General features: G+C 39.0%; 1 protein-coding gene across 2 annotated transcripts in view; it reads right to left on the bottom strand.

Moving 5' to 3' along the window:
* The window catches only part of LOC126475093 (probable phosphorylase b kinase regulatory subunit alpha), a 263,393-nt gene that overhangs the window by 36,948 nt on the left and 207,551 nt on the right, over positions 1-18,894 (bottom strand). The window lies entirely within an intron of this gene.

The raw sequence follows: 18,894 nt of genomic DNA, 5'->3' as shown, positions 1-18,894 counted from the left end.
CTGCTTATGCAGATGAGTCCTGCTGTTCTCAGCACGACTCATCAGAATAAGCAGCATTTTCCTGAAGATGGCGAACAGTTGGATCACCGAAATATCGAGTCAAGTTGATTTTAGGATCCGGCAACTAACCCGAAAAGACTTTCAAGACTTATTATGCCGGGAAAGCCTACGTAATCACATATCAACCACGTATCCTTGAACAAACCATAACTTCAATTTCTTACTTTTTCTTTACACACCAATATATCAATTCTATGGTAGCTAGTTCTAAATGGGATCCCTAAATATCAATGGGTGGTCTTCTGCACGGGAGATGACATGACTTTTGAACACACAGACCCATGTTTCACTTTCTACTACATAATATATCGTGTGGTGTGACTTCCTACAATATTACTTGCCCCCATCACCACCACATTCAGTACTACGACATGAAAAGAAATCATTTCTGTTCATCACCATTCATGCCTTCTCTCTCAACCTACATGTCACTGATAAGAAATGGTTTTCCAGACCCCGACATTTTGGTTGCCCTGACTAGCAGGCATGTTGGGTTGGAATAGCATTGGCTCATTGTATTGATCTGCTTCCGATGGCAGCCTGTATGTCAGGGGCAAATAAATTAATTTAAAGTCCCTACTGTGTAGACTGCCATGCATGACAAACATGTTGTGGGTGCTTTATTGAACTGTATTACAGGGGTTAAACTTTTGTGGGAGCTTTACTGAACTTTATTACAGGGGTTAAACATGCCGATGGCATGCCTGGGGGCAGGTGGGATGGATAGTAGAGGGAATGGACAGAGTCACAGAGAGGAGGAAAAGGACAGAGAGGGGGGGAGATGTATGAGGCAGGTGCAAGGTTTGGAGGGGTGATGTGCAGATCGAAAGGAAGAAGGGGGGGGGGGTGGAGATGGAAATAGAGAGGGGGAGGAAGATATTGTAAAGAGGAGGGGAGAGGAAGATGTGGTCAGAGGGAGGGGGAGGAAGATATGGTCAGAGAGAGGGAGTGGAGGCAATGGACAAAGAGGGAGGGGGGAGGAGATGAAGAGACAAAGATAGTGGGGAGAAGGATGAGGTGGATAGCGAGAGGGAGAGGTGGACGCATAGGGGTGTGTTCAATATACACTTAGAATGTGTACGTGGGTGAAGCTGTGGGAGAAAAGGCTAGTATCTCAAAATATCCCACTATATACTCTGTGTGTTTTTAGAATCTCTGTTATGCCGAAAATACATCTGGTGTGGCTTCACATTAAATGAACATGCTGAATAATTTTCGGCAACATGTTAGTTCAGTAAAATGCTATATTTAACACATAGCAGAAAAGGATGGCTGATAACACTGAAATATATGCTGGGCTGACAAGCATTTTGTAGCCATTATTCTGAACTGATTAACATTCATTTAAAACTACTAGTACACTGAGCTCATACTATTACGATAGAAGAATTAGGATGATGAACTGTAATATGCACAAGTAGTTTTCTGATATTATGGATGAATGAATGGATAGAAGGTGCTCATCTAACCAAATGCAAAGTTAGAGAGAACTTAGGGGGTGGGAGAAAAAAAAGAAAGCCCTCCGATTGGCAGTGTGTGATTAAGCAAGTCTAGTGATACTAACAGAAGAAGGGTCAGTCTCTAATATGCGAGTGGACAAGTATTATTTGCAAGTTAGCAACAGGAACTTAATTAAATATGCATTTATTATGCACTGGATGAAGGAATGAACAGACAGTGAAATTGTGATGCTAATAGCAAGCAAAACTGAGTGCCATACGTGGAGCAATATTCGAAGAGAGTATGAAACCCAACAGAGGTCACTTATGTAATGGCTTTGCGCATACATCTCTGCGCCAAATTTTTAGTATAAAGTTAGTGATGTGAACTAGCAATCTCCAGTGCTAAACACACACCTAAAGATGCTGAATGGTTGTCGGCCAAAAATATTGTGGCAAGAAGTCACAGAGTCATCTGGCTGCAATCCTGAACTACACGGGATACAAATACAGAGAGTTTGAAAAAGAATATACATATTACAAAGTATTATGTTGTCAAAATTAACGATCACTGCAGTATGGTTAAGTTATTGTAGGAACCAGTACATTGTCTAATTCATACTCAGTGTCGCTACATGTTGGTTTTCTTCTGTATGCTTGGTTACCATCATATCTTGCAAAATGGCCACTCTGTAGCAGAAATTGCTTTGTGTTCTCGAATGCCAAGAAAGGAAGGAAAATATATTTGCTTAACAAGAGTGATAGGGCACAAATCGCAGAATATCTGAGTGACCACCATCAAACGTTCATTTCTGAGGAAGAGGATGTGGAACAAAAATGGAAAAAATTCAGAAACATCGTCCAGTACGCCTTAGATAAGTTCGTACCGACTAAGGTCCAAAGCGAGGGGAAAGATCCACCGTGGTATAACAATCATGTACGAAAGGTACTACGGAAACAAAGAAAGCTTCATCATAGGTTTAAGAGTAGTCGAATCATAGCTGATAAGGAAAAGCTGAACGAAGCGAAAAAGAGCGTAAAGAGAGCAATGAGAGAAGCATTCAACGAATTCGAACATAAAACATTGGCAAACAATCTAAACAAGAACCCTAAAAAGTTTTGGTCATACGTAAAATCGGTAAGCGGATCTAAATCCCCTATTCAGTCACTCGTTGACCACGATGGAACCGAAACAGAGGACGACCGAAGAAAGGCAGAAATACTGAATTCAGTGTTCCGAAACTGTTTCACTGCGGAAAATCGTAACACGGTCCCTGACTTCAGCCGTCGCACGGACGCCAAAATGGAAAATATTGAAATAAACGATATCGGAATTGAAAAACAACTGCTATCACTTAGTAGCGGAAAAGCATCCGGACCAGACGAGATACCCTTAAGATTCTACAGTGATTATGCTAAAGAACTTGCCCCCTTTCTATCAGCAATTTATCGTAGATCGCTGGAAGAACGTAAAGTACCTAGCGACTGGAAGAAAGCGCAGGTCGTTCCCATTTTCAAGAAGGGTCATAAATCAGATGCGAATAATTATAGGCCTATTTCGCTTACGTCAATCTGTTGTAGAATAATGGAACATGTTTTGTGTTCTCGTATTATGACGTTCTTAGATAATACAAATCTCCTTCATCATAACCAACATGGATTCCGCAAACAGAGATCATGTGAAACTCAGCTCGCCCTATTTGCCCAAGAAATTCACAGTGCCGTAGACACTGGCGAGCAGATTGATGCCGTATTCCTGGACTTCAGGAAGGCATTTGATACGGTTCCGCACTTACGTTTAGTGAAAAAAATACGAGCTTACGGAATATCGGACCAGGTTTGTGATTGGATTCAGGATTTCCTAGAAGAAAGAACACAACATGTCATTCTTAACGGTTCAAAATCTGCAGATGTAGAGGTAATTTCGGGAGTACCGCAGGGAAGCGTGATAGGACCTTTATTGTTTACAATATACATAAATGACTTAGTTGACAACATCGGTAGCTCCGTGAGGCTATTTGCAGATGACACGGTTGTCTACAAGAAAGTAGCAACATCAGAAGACTCGTACGTACTCCAGGAGGACCTGCAGAGGATTAATGCATGGTGCGACAGCTGGCAGCTTTCCCTAAACGTAGATAAATGTAATATAATGCGCATACATAGGGGCAGAAATCCATTCCAGTACGATTATGCCATAGGTGGTAAATCATTGGAAGCGGTAACGACCGTAAAATACTTAGGAGTTACTATCCGGAGCGATCTGAAGTGGAATGATCACATAAAACAAATAGTGGGAAAAGCAGGCGCCAGGTTGAGATTCATAGGAAGAATTCTAAGAAAATGTGACTCATCGACGAAAGAAGTAGCTTACAAAACGCTTGTTCGTCCGATTCTTGAGTATTGCTCATCAGTATGGGACCCTTACCAGGTTGGATTAATAGAAGAGATAGACATGATCCAGCGAAAAGCAGCGCGATTCGTCATGGGGACATTTAGTCAGCGCGAGAGCGTTACGGAGATGCTGAACAAGCTCCAGTGGCGGACACTTCAAGAAAGGCGTTACGCAATACGGAGAGGTTTATTATCGAAATTACGAGAGAGCACATTCCGGGAAGAGATGGGCAACATATTACTACCGCCCACATATATCTCGCGTAATGATCACAACGAAAAGATCCGAGAAATTAGAGCAAATACGGAGACTTACAAGCAGTCGTTCTTTCCACGCACAATTCGTGAATGGAACAGGGAAGGGGGGATCAGATAGTGGTACAATAAGTACCCTCCGCCACACACCGTAAGGTGGCTCGCGGAGTATAGATGTAGATGTAGATTTGTGAAGTGTAATTCCAGAATTATAGCGCAAAGATGATTCAGGTTGAAGTATCAAACTGATCCTCAGAGTGGATGGAACATTCACTGATGGTATCGACATTGTTTAGCAAGGGGATGTGCATGTAAAGGAAGGAGTCCTGGCTGCCCTCATGTTTCTGATGTAAATGTAGCACAACTCAAACAACTTTACGATGTAGTCCAACAAAATCAACCTGTCACACCAGATGCGAGGTACAACCACCTACAACAACAATGTTTTTTGAGTATTAGTTGGTTATGCAGCTGTACAAGTTACAGCTGTTATAGGCTCTACGTCATGACAACAAATGCAAATGTGTGGCATTTTTTGATGAGCTTCAGAATGATATTGACAATGATAACGCTTTTGCACTATGCATTGTGTTTGGTGATGAAGTGACATTCCACCTTAGTGACAAAGTAAACAAACACAATGTCCAAATTTGGAGTCTACAGAACTCACATGCACATGTTGATCATGTACAAGATTAACCCAGAGTCAATGTATTTTGCACGGTTATGGCTGGCCCATTCTTCTTTGATGGAAACATGGTTGACAGTCAGCAGTATCTTACTATGTTACAAAACTGGTTATTTCCTTGGCTAAATAGGGACAACTTCATTTTTCAGCAAGATGGGACTCACTGGAGTCACCATGTGCGTGAATATCTGAATGAAACTCGATTGGACCATTGGATTGGCTGTCAAACAACCATGTGACTAATAATCACATCTCAGCTGGCATCCACTGCCACTGGATTTGATGCACTATGACTACTTCCTCTGTGGTTGCTTAAGGACAACATTTATGCACACACACTACCACAGAACTTAGAAGAGTTGAAGAACCAGATCTGTACTGCTATCAGTGATAATGGACATGCTTACCCAAACATGAGAGGAACCTGAATATCAATGTGATATTGCTCATGTTGCTGTTGGAGGACATATTGAACAACTGTAATCTAAATTTCAGAGATTTATAAATATGAGTCCCAAGTGTCATAGTTGTCTGTCTTACAATTTAATAAATATATGAGTTTAAAGTATGTATATTCTTTTTGATGCACCCTGTATTATGCTACAAGCTTATGTTGAATTTAAAGTTGGTGGTATGATAATGAACGGTGGGTTCTTGGAGTAATTGTGGGCATCATATTTATGGGAATAGACTGTCTAACGTAGAAAAAGGTTACATTAAATGTTGAAAGGAATTTTTCCTGTTTACAATAGAAGGAAATAAGACTGATCATTTTTTCAAGGCTGTAGACATGGGCAAAAAATGAAAAGTGGAAGTTGCCTAGTCTTAGGAGGATATAATTAAGAAGCAAATAAAGACAGGCTGGGGCAAGATGAGTTCAAGCAAAGAGTGTTAAGACCAACAAGTAACCAGTAAAGAAGAACTGTAGAAATTGGGCTCATGAATACAAAGAATTCACTACGAAATTTACTGCATACTTTGAAAACTAATAAGAATGTGTTATCTATTAGAGCCAGTATCATTTAACAGACTACCATAAGCTGCACGTAAGAGAATATGAGACTTTCTGTTCCATGTGGGTACATTATAGTGTGATTTAATATTAATAGATCCCTCTGGTTGGAAGCACCACTGGCACTGGGAGAGTCAGAGGGAAGTGCAGTGATGATTAGGTACATTTAAGTGCGACTGCAGGGATGGTGTCTCTCTCTGTGTCTGATAGGGTGTCAAGTGGCTTGTGGGGCAACGGCAGATAGTAAGCTGCATGATGTCATGGGTGATAAGATCTTTGGGTCACTGCTACTGTTGAAACATTAATCAGCGTGAGTTATACGATGCCCTTTGTCAGTCTGATCAGTGGAGATTGCCCAATGTAGAAGTTATTCAGGTGTGTTGCTTGTGCACCTACTTGTACTTGGATCTGGATCACTTGGAAGAAGACTCTGTACACTGTGGCATCGATTTGGATACTGTCAGCCAGTTCCACATGATTGAACATGAATGTGATGGGTGGATGTGCTGAACCAAATGCAGCCACTGATTGGGTGGTTCTTGACTTGCATTCTTACTCCCTGGAAATCATAGTGAGCATTCAATTAGTCACAACTGTTGTCGTTTTTGGGTGAAAAGGGCTATTTTTTTACTTGCCATCCTGGTTATCCATTGTCATCTGTAAAGCAGTTTTTGTGGCTTTTGAAGTGATTCCAGTTAAGTCATTTTACTGTGTATTCTTGGCTATTAAACTTGAGATGTGGAAGCCTCTTGACTGAGTTTGGCCACAACTGGTGTTATCCCAATTACACAGTATATAACGTGATTTCAGTGCACGGCTCGATTTTTTCCAATTTTCTCCAGTGTCTTTTGATATCGTAATTTTTTCTAAAATTGTAACTAGTAATTTACATGTTACAGGATACTTTATGTACACAAGTGGCTTATATTGTGAGTTCCACTAAAATGATCTTGAGTAAAATAAATATCAGTCCTCTCTATTAACAGTTTTAAAACAAGAGCTTAAAAAAATCAGCTGGCCAACAAGGTTGGGTGTTGTTAATTAACACAAGGTAGAAGCTATCTTGGGCCTACGCAGACACCTTGTCTGCACAACCAACTAATTGTATTTTAGGGATTGCTTTTTTCCCTAATTACATGCAATCTGTTTTACTTGCCAGTGGATGTCGGATTTTAATGGCCTGATGATTATTTCTGTAGGTTTCTAAAGCTTAAATCTGGAATGAGTTGTTAAATGCCACAACAATTACTAAACATATGTGTTAACGCTTTGATTTAATGCCAAGGTGCCAGAAAATTTTTCTTAAGACTCTTTCCCTATTTTTTTTTTTTTTAATGTTATTTTAGAGGTTTTGTATATTCTAGCACCATTTGTCTTGCTTCCAAAAGAAAAGATCATTAGCAAATTAAATTCTGGTTGTAGGTGCTGTCTTTCTTAAAAAATTTTCTCGAATGTTATTTTAGAGGTCAGGTAAATTCTGCCACCAGTTGCCCTGCATCAAAAAAGAAAATTCACTAGTAAATTAAACTCTGCTAGGAGTTGCTGAGAATGTTAGGTTTCTTTGTTGTAGCAATAAAGTGGCTTATTTTTTATTATATTTGTTAGTAAAATTATGGCCCACTATCCTTTCACTCAAAATCAGCTCCCTACTGCATTTCACTTTCTTTTGCAAACTATGTCTTATAAGCTTTGGTTATGAGGATCAATGGACAGGTGGGATTCTGAAACCTTTAAAAAATGAAAAAGAAGACAGAGGTCTGAGCTCTGTTACCAGCTTGTGGCATTAATAGCATAGGTTCATTGGTAGCAGTAAAACTTTCATAAATACCCTTCAGCATGTGACTCTTCTGAACTGAGAATAAGTTGATAATGAATTTGATGATACATAGTTAAGCACAGCAAAGCATATCCCATATCCCCAGAATCATATGAGGACAAACCCACCTTCATAATGAAGAATTATCAAGTTTTATTTCATGCAGTGTAGAAAATGCGTATGTTTGTGTTGGTAGACATGATTAACTGGACTATTGTGGTTGTAAGTCATTGAGATAATTGAAAACACAGATAACTGAATGTATGAAAAAAAGCAATTTTTGTATTGTTTACTGTAGAAAGACGACCTGCATTCCCCGCATATGGTATATTTTTATGGTCATCTTTCTATGTACTTAATTTCGCTCATCATATTAAATGATCCAGGAAAGCCTTCAACTGAGTCATTCATGATGTAAATAATGAAAACTGCACCAGTCACTCATTCTTTGATGCTTAGCACAATGCATTTTGAGAATTTATTCTCATTTTCAAGTGCATTTGTACATTTGTTTACATGAATATGGTGACATTTGCATGCATGATTTTCTGCCTCTCTTGTGTCTTTTTGAAGTATTGTGCCTCCTCCATTGCACAGAATGTCACACTCATGTAAATCATCACTTACACTGTCTGTTTACGAATATATTTATGTGCACAAATACACTTGAAAATGAGAATAAAATCTCAAAATGCATTGTGCTAAGCATCAAAAATAATTAACTGGTGCAGTTTTCATTGTTTGCATCTTTCTAGGGTTAATACACAATCAGGATGTTTACTCAAAACAACACAAGTGAATTAAATTTATAAATTCAACAAAAATCAATATTTGTTAAGAGATTACAGACACATTTTCATACATACATACACAATTTGTTAAAATTACTGAAATACTGCAACCTTAATAATTAAATATCTTACAAAAGTCACATAAGTCAGTCACTGTAGTTTAATTTTGTTTAAAATATTTGGTAATTGCCTTTTGATGTAAACAATTTTTTCTCTTTATTACTGCTACATCATGAATCTTTTAAGTGTAGGAAACTCATGGTATCACACACTGTTTGTTTTTCGAACCATTTGAAAGCCATTTCCAGAACTTGAAATGCTTACACATGAGTGTTTCATATTTTTGAATTTCCTGCTGTTTGCTTGCCTGCAATACGTTTTCAATGGTCTGAAGATCTTGAGCATTACTGTCACAAGTGAGCCACGCTTTCATATCATCGGCATCAAATTCCTGGCATATTTGTGTTTGTCATTAGCTCATTTATATCCTCGAGAACATAATCATCTGTACTGCTTATTGAATTTCCATGCTCCTGTTCTATCATTCTGTTCCAAACTTTGTTCAAAGTATTCCTTTCGATCAAATCCCACAACTCTACAACAATGTAACAACATTCTATGAATTTATTTGCTTAAAAAATGAAAAAATGGCTGCTATGTTACCTTCATCTACAGATAAAAATCTGTGTAAAAGTTGTTTGCTATAAAATCATTTCAATGTTTCAATAATGCTTTGATCCACTGCTTGAAGAAAGGATGTCATATTAGGCGGTAAAATTTTTAATGTCAATACTCAATTTTTTCCTAACAGTTCTGCTGGTGGAGGGATTGGCACATTATGCAGTAAAAGTAGGACTTTTCCTTGTCTACCAATTTCATTCTGAATTTCTTTTACTTCAGGGATAAAAAAAGCGTTGGCGTACCAATCAACAAATATTTTAGTGTTAATCCATGCACTTTTTTGGTTTTTACAAATTAGGGAATCGTGATACTTTCATAGCATCTGAAGTTTTTGGATTTTCCAATAAAGAGCAAAGATATTTTATGGGTCTCAGTAGTGTTTGCACAAAGTAATACTTTTACTCAATCTTCACTAAGTTTTATATCCTGGAGTTGAACTCTCTCACCAAAAGCTAAAGATTTTGATAGTATTAATTTCCAATTTCATCTGACTTCTTCTACCACAGCCACTTTCACCCAATTCTGTTTTAAAACCATCTTTAAAAGAATTTGCTGCATCTATAATAGCTCACGTTTTTTAACCTTGTACTTCCAATTTGCAAATTTCATGATGAGATTTAAATCTGTACAACAATCCTTTACTTGCCATAAACAATTCATTGCCACCTATTTATTTATTTAACTGTAACACCTTTTCACACAGCAAAGGACCAGATGGCAGTTGCCCATTTGATCATTTTTGTAAAAACCAACAATATAAAATTTCTTCCAAGAGTTAATTTTTCTGTTTCTGCATCACTTTTAGATTACCACTTGCTCCTTTTTTTCCATAGGTCAATAATATATGTAAATAACTGCCGCAACCAACAGGTGGCTCCATGCACAGGAATTTGGGTGCCCATTGTCTCTGCCTTGCAAATTTGCTGCATCCACTTTTGCTCTCATAAAATGTACAAAAGAAACAGAAAAATTACTGCACAGTATGCACCCCAAAAACAAATACTTATTAAAATTACAATGCATAAAATCCCACATTTTTCATTGATTTCCTGGTTAAAAATACACTTTTTTTCGGATGAAAATACACTTTTTCGTCAATGAACATACATATTCTTCTGGGTGAAATTACACTTTTTCCGCATTAAGAAACACTACATTTTCCCTTGGAGCTACAAAACTTATCAATCCTTTGGATGGTAAAGATTTTATACACCAGCATAGAACTTATGGGCACAACAGGAAACAAAACACAGTGAAAAGATATTTCGGAAAGAGCTTTGATGCGCAGCAACATGTACACTGCGTATTTTCTTATTACAAAAGCATAAATATGAATTCCGCCAAATACAGCATGTTAGTCTATAAAACACTGAAATCAAGATCGTGATGAGCTTTTGTCAACCAATCACACCTCATGTTATGAGATCTCGCCAGTCAATGAGAGCAGATGGGATGTACTCAGCCAACAGCAACATCACTGTTATGTAGCGTGAACACACAAATAGGAAAAGTTTATGGTTTAAATTATTGTATATATATTATAGATATAAGCAAAGCCGAGCTTTCACATGTAATATTGGTAATTTTTTGCATGTGTTCCCTTTAAGATTTATCAAACACAAATGTGCCAGTAAAATTTTAAATAATCATATAAATGACTGGTCTTCTGAGACCGAAATTTTTCTACATGGGTGGTTCTCAAACTGATAAGTTTTGAATGAGATTCAACCACTCTACGATTTAAGACAGTCACTGCACATTCTCACATGTAACATAATTCATCTAGCGTAAAAGGAAATTTACTTTGTAAGTAACGTTTCTCAAATCCCCATTCACAATATTTTCCCACGAAAATGTAAACAATTGTTACAAAGTATTGCATACTTTCCAGCATAAAGCCTTTGACACATTTTGCTGTTGGCAGATGCTTGTTTGTGAGCTATGTTTTGTTATAAATGGCACATTTTCTCTGCAATTTAAATTTCATTTCAGTGGTTTTTCTCTTGTTTAAATTTTATTCCTTCAGTATTATTCTGCAGTAGCAGAGTAAAAAAAATTCTTTGTTTCAGTTTCAGTTCTTATCAGTCAAAAAAAAAAAAAAAAAAACTGAAAACTAAAACAATGAAAAATTCCCAGAATTATCAAAATTCTTGTGTTTTTCCTGGCTTTCTCCCACATGAAAAAATTCCTGGTCAAGAGAAACCAGAAAGGATGTGCAAAGCAGAAATGACAAAAACCAATCTGTATTGTGAACGTTGTTAAAGTCATATGCCATAGCAAAATACGAAATGGAAAGTATATGACAGAGGTGAAATACATGTGCCATAAAGGAACAGTACATAAATCTATTTTGTTGTAATTGATGTTTGAGCTATCCAGCTGGAATGGACTTTGCATCTTTTTGACAGGAGTCTGCAGTCTCAAGTTACAGCAACATGGTCAGGCAGGTACTACAGGTAAGTAACGGTGACCACAGAACCTTTAGTACAGCTCCTTGTCATGCCTGGACAAAGGCAGGTGCAATACATATCAGTCTGCAGGTACGACACCACGTTTATATTTACCATAAGTATTAGAACACACACGTGCCCATGCGCCTGCGTGCATGCGCCCATGCCCCCCCCTCCCCCCCCAGACACACACACACACACACACACACACACACACACACACACACACACAATAATTACTATAAGTGCTGGTCACATCAGCGCTGCAAGTTACATAATGTATCTTCAATGATAAATACCAGATTGGCCCAAATATAAGTCATGCCTTTAATTCCAAAGGGAAAAAAAACGAGAGAAACTCAGCAGACAAAAATTTACTCATTTGCAAAAAAACTGTTCACAATATGGAAACTCTTAATTTTTAAAAAAATTTTAATGTAGTTCAATCACACAGAAATAGCCACCTTATATTCACAATCTTCACTAATGTCACTGCTATCTTCACTACCATTATTTGGTTCATAAAGGACTGTGTTTTCATTGTTCTTTCCCCAAAGTATGTCATCCTCACTACTATCCAAGGTATTTGACATACAGCACTTCCTGAATACTCCGATGACAGAATCTAGTGATACTGTTTGCTGTGAAGAGAAAATCCATTCACACGTAATGCTGACTGATGGTTTCTTAATCTTGTCAAATGGAGTGAGTGCATGATCCCCTTCTATAAGCCAACTGGAATAGTGTTTTCAGAGACAGTGTCAAAAGAACTTCTTTATGATTACATCAAGCACCTGCTGCTTTGGATGCAGATATAATGTATAACAGCTAGGCAACTGGTGCAGAGGACACAAGGAGTGACATTGCCACATCAGAAATATATGCCTCTGAAGTCAATGAGTTTCTTGGCAAAATCTTTTGGCAATCTACACTCCTGGAAATTGAAATAAGAACACCGTGAATTCATTGTCCCAGGAAGGGGAAACTTTATTGACACATTCCTGGGGTCAGATACATCACATGATCACACTGACTGAACCACAGGCACATAGACACAGGCAACAGAGCATGCACAATGTCGGCACTAGTACAGTGTATATCCACCTTTTGCAGCAATGCAGGCTGCTATTCTCCCATGGAGACGATCGTAGAGATGCTGGATGTAGTCCTGTGGAACAGCTTGCCATGCCATTTCCACCTGGCGCCTCAGTTGGACCAGCGTTCGTGCTGGACGTGCAGACCGCGTGAGACGACGCTTCATCCAGTCCCAAACATGCTCAATGGGGGACAGATCTGGAGATCTTGCTGGCCAGGGTAGTTGACTTACACCTTCTAGAGCACGTTGGGTGGCACGGGATACATGCGGACGTGCATTGTCCTGTTGGAACAGCAAGTTCCCTTGCCGGTCTAGGAATGGTAGAACGATAGGTTCGATGACGGTTTGGATGTACCGTGCACTATTCAGTGTCCCCTCGACGATCACCAGTGGTGTACGGCCAGTGTAGGAGATCGCTCCCCACACCATGATGCCGGGTGTTGGCCCTGTGTGCCTCGGTCGTATGCAGTCCTGATTGTGGCGCTCCCCTGCATGGCGCCAAACACGCATACGACCATCATTGGCACCAAGGCAGAAGCGACTCTCATCGCTGAAGACGACACGTCTCCATTCGTCCCTCCATTCACGCCTGTCGCGACACCACTGGAGGCGGGCTGCACGATGTTGGGGCGTGAGCGGAAGATGGCCTAACGGTGTGCGGGACCGTAGCCCAGCTTCATGGAGACGGTTGCGAATGGTCCTCGCCGATACCCCAGGAGCAACAGTGTCCCTAATTTGCTGGGAAGTGGCGGTGCGGTCCCCTACGGCACTGCGTAGGATCCTACGGTCTTGGCGTGCATCCGTGCGTCGCTGCGGTCCGGTCCCAGGTCGACGGGCACGTGCACCTTCCGCCGACCACTGGCGACAACATCGATGTACTGTGGAGACCTCACGCCCCACGTGTTGAGCAATTCGGCGGTACGTCCACCCGGCCTCCCGCATGCCCACTATACGCCCTCGCTCAAAGTCCGTCAACTGCACATACGGTTCACGTCCACGCTGTCGCGGCATGCTACCAGTGTTAAAGACTGCGATGGAGCTCTGTATGCCACGGCAAACTGGCTGACACTGACGGCGGCGGTGCACAAATGCTGCGCAGCTAGCGCCATTCGACGGCCAACACCGCGGTTCCTGGTGTGTCCGCTGTGCCGTGCGTGTGATCATTGCTTGTACAGCCCTCTCGCAGTGTCCGGAGCAAGTATGGTGGGTCTGACACACCGGTGTCAATGTGTTCTTTTTTCCATTTCCAGGAGTGTATTTGCTAGTGATATACTGCACTGGACAGAGAAAAATTTCCACACAGGAACTTGCGATCTGAACAATACACCCACAGAATGGTGTCTGTGGCACATTTAAGGTCTTTGTAATTTCCAAGGTCTTTTACTGGATTCCTTGTCGAGAGAGCCATCTTTCCTTTAATCTTGTACCACAGAAAGAATCCTAGCTTCAAATTCTGGATATTTCCAAGCTTTCGGCCCTCTGTAAGATTTCATTATGAAATGGCAATTTGCAGGTTATTTTCCAAATAAATCCAATGCCAGATTTTTGTCAGTTTCTATACTAAATGCATTTTTGACCTAAAGAGAAACTGAATTTTGAAATTTGTATAATAATTATGCTGAATTCCAAAGTTTGTTGAAGATTTTTTTAGGCATTACCATTCATTGGTGAAGACTAAATTTTTGCTCTTTACTTAGAGAAAAGAAAAGCTTGTTCTGTCGGGTAATATTACAGTACTATGAACATTTCAATAACCACTAGCTAAATGAACAATTAACAAATGAAGATGGCTACATTGTTACCTCGTATACAATGATTAATTTCCAAACACTACCAATATAGCTGCTCCATTTAGCACTAAGAAAATATACCGATGTCTTTATGGTCACACAGGTAAGATGCATTCATCTTTTTCATGGTTGAATTTTGGGAGAAAGTGTGGCTTATATTTTGGCCAATACAATAACATATTTATCTTTCTTTCATAGTGTTTGTAATTCATTCATAAAGTTTTTGGGTCAATTCTAGTGTCCAATTCCACCCGTTGGCTTTGACCAATGATGTAATGTGTGATGTTATTTTGTTTGTACCACAGATTGTAGTTATGAATGTTAAACGACTTCTCTGGATTTCTTCGTTACACGCATATATCAAAAGTCCCATGTACATCATTCTGTTTTCTTATCTGTTTTTTGTTTTGTTTTTGTTTTTTTGATGAAAGTATTTGTGATTTATCAGATTCCAATTTCTCACACAATTGCTTTACATCATGAATGAGTCAGTAGGCTGTACAGCGAAAATTCTCCTTGATGGAATGACTGACCATAAACCTATTACAAAATTTTTACAATCATTGGGCTTTATTGCAGAATTTTGCAAGTGCAGCATTTGTGGTAATTATATAATGTGGGTCAACGAAGGAACGTGATACAAACTGTCAGCTTTGACCAACAATGTCACAGTTTATTCATAGATATTAATGTCTGTATTTTCAAGCCATAGATAATAAGTCAGTTATGTTCCATGGTGAGGCATCATCATTGAACGATGCTTTTAAAAGACAGCACTAGACATTCCGTAAAATTTTTGTCGCTTGTATTAATTTAAATCATTTGTTCATTCCAGTTCATTCGGTATTTATTTTCATTCTTAATGAGTCTGAGATATTTTGGAAGAAGTGTTTTTCATTCTGGACAATTTCTATTTTTTGATTTTCATTTGTAGGGGTGGATTTATCTATTCCTATGAATATGGAAGACTTGAAGCAGGATTCACCAACAGTACAGAATACAAATTTTACAGTTGTTACTTTTTTTGCCTTCACTAGCACTAGTATTACTACGACATTCTTCACTCTATATTACCGTCATCAAAGACGAAATGACCGCCATACGAAAAATTTGTATCCTGTACTTCAGTTCACTTATATCAGATGAAAAAAAGCAACATACTGTATGTAACATTGGCATCCTGTATCTCAGTTGACCTATATGAGTCAACTGAAGCACAAGACACAACTCTTATGAACGTTTCTATTTTTCGCCTGTGCTTATACTAGTATCCTATTCTTCAGTTGACCTATAAAAGTTCAATTGAAGTAAGGGATACAAATTTTATGCATGTTGACTTTTTTGCCTTTGTTAATACTCGTATCTTTTCTTCAGCTGACCTGCATGGGTCAACCGAAGAATGAGGTACAATTTTTCCTGTTGTAGGTTTCTTCGCTGTTGCTAGTACTACTACGATAACTTTCAGTCGAAAATACTATTAGTATCGAAGAAGAAAAAAAAATGCATTCCATCTTCACTAGCATTAGTATCCTATTCTTCTGTTGACCTACATAGGTCATCTATAGTATGGGATACAAATTTTACATACGCTGTTCTTTCCGCCTTTGTTAGTACATTATCAATTGAAGAATAGGATACTAGCAGTAGCGAAAGCAAAAAAAGGAACAATTGTAAATTTTTTATCCCATACTTTAGTTGACCTACATAGGTCAACTGAAGAATAGGATAATAGTGCTAGTGAAGGCAAAAAAGTTGACCTACAATAAATTTGCATCCCTTACCCAAATAACCTACACAGATCAACTGAAGTTTGAGACACAACTCATACATGTCAACTGTGGTATTCCATGCTATCTTCTGTCCCTTTTTTCTTTATTTTTTGCACTAGTATCCCATTCTTCAGTTGAGCTATACAGCATAACTGAAGCATAGAACACTAGGACTCAAAGAAGCGATACACTTAACGTTATGTTCGAAATATGAATTTCTCTGTCCTGAACTCTTTAGTTTCTCACCATTCGTCTTTGCTGTCTCTGGTAACATCTGATGTCTTTGGTCAAAGCTGATGGGTTGTATTCCATTCCTCAATAATCCCTATGGTGTTGACAAAGGTTCCACTTCGAGAACTTCCGATGAATACATGTGGACGTGCAAAAAAAATAATATATGGAAGTCTATACACAGAGGGACCTAGTTCGAAAGATAGAGGCTGAATTTATAATAATAGTCATGTTAACTTACTATTTTTGCTATGAATATTCTTCTAAATCCGTCATGCATGAGACAGGAGTTGTGTGTGGCACCGCAGTTGACTGGTTTTCATTTTGTATAGACGTTTGCAGGAAATTTATAAAGTACAGGGGATCATTGGAGGGGGAGGGGGGGGGGGGGTGTTTAGAGTTGAAGTAGACGAGTCACATTACGTTATGGAAAGAGAAAGTATGAAAGGGGGCATGAGATGTTTGGGCTTTGGGTTTTGGAGTAGTAGTTTCTGGAAGGGATTGTGCTGATGTTGTATTTAGGGTCGTTCCAAATTGTACAAAAGAAGTGTTAACATCTTTAATCGAAGAATATGTGGAATAAGGTAATGTTGGATGGGTTTGCTTCATACAAGGGGTTGGGTGACAGAGCTTATCATTATTTGGTTGTAAATCACAATATTCAGCTTAAAGATTACGAGACGCGGGCATGTACCAATATTATCGAGAGGTATTGGGGAGCTGTAAAATCTGTTGCTGGGAGGCAAAAGAGAAGGATTTCAGTTCTGAAAGGCCATTTGGATGAATACTGTTGGAGGAAGAGTATTCCTTAGAGAATATTGTGTATTTCCAGCATTTATGAAAATAGTCAGCAAAATGTTTTGTTAGGTGTGGGTGGATTTCACGTTTGTTTCTTGCTTTATGTTGAGGTTTTTTTTTTCTTTTTTTTTTTCTTTTTTGATTCCCTGGGAGAGGTTTTTCTGTCGTTTTAATATTTTTTGGATAGAATGGTAGGGTGAGGCATTGGTTGTTATATCTTGTGCTGCTGGGTTTATTGGTTCAAATGGCTCTGAGCACTATGGGACTTAACATCTATGGTCATCAGTCCCCTAGAACTTAGAACTACTTAAACCTAACTAACCTAAGGACAGCACACAACACCCAGTCATCAAGAGGCAGAGAAAATCCCTGACCCCGCCGGGAATCGAACCCGGGAACCAGGGCGCGGGAAGCGAGAACGCTACCGCACGACCACAAGCTGCGGACTGAGTTTATTTGATTGACTTATTTTTATTATTTTAAAATGGTTGGTGGGAGGTGGTAGGGAAGAATTGGTGGTACCTCTTTCAAGCCTGGCAGTTTTTGTTTCTTACTAATTTTTTAAGTTAGTCTGGTTTTTGCTTATTTCATTATAGTTAAATCTTCTAACATTATTATTTCTTGTTATGTCCTTATTTTGTTCTTCTTGTCAGCCTCGCTCTTTCACTCCTTTGAAACTTCATATGTGGTAGATTTCTTTTTATGTGGCCAGTATTGTTGTTGTTGTTGTGGTCTTCAGTCCTGAGACTGGTTTGATGCAGCTCTCCATCCTACTCTATCCTGTGCAAGCTTCTTCATCTCCCAGTACCTACTGCAACCTACATCCTTCTGAATCTGCTTAGTGTATTCATCTCTTGGTCTCCCTCTACGATTTTTACCCTCCACGCTGCCCTCCAATGCTAAATTTGTGATCCCGTGATGCCTCAAAACATGTCCTACCAACCGATCCCTTCTTCTAGTTAAGTTGTGCCACAAACTCCTCTTCTCCCCAATCCTATTCAATACCTCCTCATTAGTTACGTGATCTACCCACCTTATCTTCAGCATTCTTCTGTAGCACCACATTTCAAAAGCTTCTATTCTCTTCTTGTCCAAACTGGTTATCGTCCATGTTTCACTTCCATACATGGCTACACTCCATACAAATACTTTCAGAAACGACTTCCTGACACTTAAATCTATACTCGATGTTAACAAATTTCTCTTCTTCAGAAACGATTTCCTTGCCATTGCCAGTCTACATTTTATATCCTCTCTACTTCGACCATCATCAGTTATTTTACTCCCTAAATAGCAAAACTCCTTTACTACTTTAAGTGTCTCATTTCCTAATCTAATCCCCTCAGCATCACCCGATTTAATTTGACTACATTCCATTATCCTTGTTTTGCTTTTGTTGATGTTCATCTTATATCCTCCTTTCAAGACACTGTCCATTCCGTTCAACTGCTCTTCCAAGTCCTTTGCTGTCTCTGACAGAATTACAATGTCATCGGCGAACCTCAAAGTTTTTACTTCTTCTCCATGAATTTTAATACCTACTCCGAATTTTTCTTTTGTTTCCTTTACTGCTTGCTCAATATACAGATTGAATAACATCGGGGAGAGGCTACAACCCTGTCTC

The sequence above is a fragment of the Schistocerca serialis genome, chromosome 4 (assembly GCF_023864345.2).
Source record: "Schistocerca serialis cubense isolate TAMUIC-IGC-003099 chromosome 4, iqSchSeri2.2, whole genome shotgun sequence".
Classification (NCBI taxonomy): Eukaryota; Metazoa; Arthropoda; class Insecta; order Orthoptera; family Acrididae; genus Schistocerca; species Schistocerca serialis.
The sequence above is the reverse complement of the archived record's forward strand: the minus strand, read 5'-3'. Positions and strand labels throughout refer to the sequence as shown.